Here is a 2,516-nt window from a genome sequence, read left to right as displayed (position 1 = left end):
TTTTGATTGACATGTTAGAAATATGTATGGTATGTGAAATGGAAAAATTGAGGTAGAAAAATTGAAATGATAGCTTGGTTAATAAGTGATTGAGATGGAATTGAGTTTGAACACTTATAATTTGAAGTATGCTTGTGAAATGTAGCCTAATTTGGATAGTTGATATCTATGTATAAGACTTATATGTCAGAGCTTTGTATATATGTTCATAAGTGCTTATATTGAAAGTAAAATGGCATGTTCTCAAGATGGCTTGGTGTAGGTATTTGTTAAAATAAGTCTTATTGGATAATATGTTTTGAGATAACAAATTAAAGTGATTTTGAATAAAAGTAAAGTTGAGCAGTTTGATAAAATCAAGTTGAAATGGTTTCAATTGAATCAAACATTTTCAAATATGTTTTAACCATTTTCAAAAAAGTTAGAATTGCTCCAAGACAAAAAGTATTGATACATTTTGTCTAAGTATCGATATTTTACAAGATATCAATACCCCTCTAATAGTTGATACCAAATTGACATTCTATTTCTTTCAAACCCTAGTAGGTATCGATTCAATATCAATACATTTATTAATGTATCGAAATATTTCCTAAGGTATCGATATTTCTAATCAAACGGTCATTGAAATCTACATTAATTACAAAAAATATTGATACCTTTTTAGTAGGTATTGATACTCATTGCTGCAGGTGAAGTTAATGACTTGATATTTCATCCCCAACGACTACATTCACTTCTACAACAACCACAATGGTTGGAAATCAGTTAGAGGATATAAATACCATCTTCCAAAGGTTTAGAACAATAAGAAACATGTGTAAAGCTTAAAGATCAATCAAAACAACCTTAAGCTTAATTCTTTCATACCTTTTTTGTAAACACATGTGAGTTTTGATTGTATTCATTTATCTCAAGTATTCTTATTTGTATTTGTGCTTCATTGGCAAACATCTTAATCTTGTAAGGATTATTTATTTACTTGCTTATTTGTTTCTCTTTGAGAGAAAGGGTTAATACTTAAGGTTTGGGTAGAAACCTTAAGGGAGTTGTATCTTAAGATTTTGAAGCATAAATCTAAATAGAGATTGTAAGGTTAAATTTTATTCTCAAAGATTTTCAAGTTAATAAATTTGGGGAAATCCTTAGATGTGGTAAGCTAAGGTAGTGGAGTAGGCAATTAGGGCCAAACCATTATAAATCATTGTGTTTTTTGTTGCATATTTTTCATTGCTTCCACCACAATTTCTCAATGGCCAATTCAACCTCCCTATCGACGATCTCGAGTTAATCCTTTCGAGCTAACAATTAGTATTAGAGCAAGTTTCTAAATATGGTTTAACAACCAAGAGAAAATCCTCAAAGAAGCTCAAACAACCATAAACTTATTCTACAAAATGACGTCCACTTCCAAGCCAAATCCCACCATATTGGGAGAAGGGCATTCCACCATTAGGCCTATTTTATTCAATGGCTCCAATTACTTATATTGGAGGACAAGAATGAAGCTATTCATCCAAGCCAATGACTATGAAGTTTTAAGGATAATGTCATTCATTCCAATGAATAGGGTCGAAGGTGTTATTGTCCCAAAGGAAGTGAGTGAATGAGATAACAGTAATATCGAGAAGATACAGTTAAATGCAAAAGCTATGCACAATTTATTTTGTGCCCTTGGTGCAAATAAGTACAATAGAGTCTCCTTGTGCAACAATGCCAAAGAAATATAGGACAAGCTTGAAGTCATCCATGAAGGGAGAAGTAGAGTTAAAGAGTCCAAGATAAGTCTTCTCACCCTTGATTATGAGTTGTTTAAAGCAAAATCAGAAGAACGAATCAAAAAGATGTCTGATCGCTTCACCCACATCATCAATGGTCTCAAAACCCTTGAGAAGATCTATCTCAACAAGGGGATGGTGAAGAAGATGTTGAATAGTCTCCCAACGTCTTGAGAAGCTAAAGTGATGGCAATAGAAGAATCAAAGGATATCAACTCACTCTCCCTTGATGAGCTCATTGGTTTTTTTGCTTACATATGAGAAAGGCTTAACAAAGGGAGTGAAAAAGAATGATAGTAAAGCTCTAAAATCCAATACTAATGAAGATAGTAAATCAAGTGAAGAGGTGGACAAAGACAAATAGATGGAGATGTTTTCTAGAAGATTTAAGAGATCCATGAGGTCCAACAAAGGAAAATAATTTCAAAAGAAGGAAGGACTCAAGCTTGAATCTACCAAGGAGAATGATCTCATTATTTGCTATGAGTGCAAGAAATCAAGACACATCAAGTATGATTGTCTTCAAATTAAAAAGAAGGGGTCTAGCAAACAAAAGGCCTATGTCGCTACTTGAAGTGATGAAGAATCATTCCATGATGACATAGCCAACTTGTGCCTTATGGCCATCAATGATCCTAAGGTATCTTCTAACTTATATACTTTAAATTATTATTCTTTTGATGAGTTGTAAGATGCCTCTGATGAATTGGGTTTAGAATTTGAAGTCATGATGTCAAA

Source organism: Gossypium hirsutum, chromosome A09 (genome assembly GCF_007990345.1).
Source record: "Gossypium hirsutum isolate 1008001.06 chromosome A09, Gossypium_hirsutum_v2.1, whole genome shotgun sequence".
NCBI classification, from domain to species: Eukaryota; Viridiplantae; Streptophyta; class Magnoliopsida; order Malvales; family Malvaceae; genus Gossypium; species Gossypium hirsutum.
Note: the sequence above shows the minus strand (reverse complement) of the source record.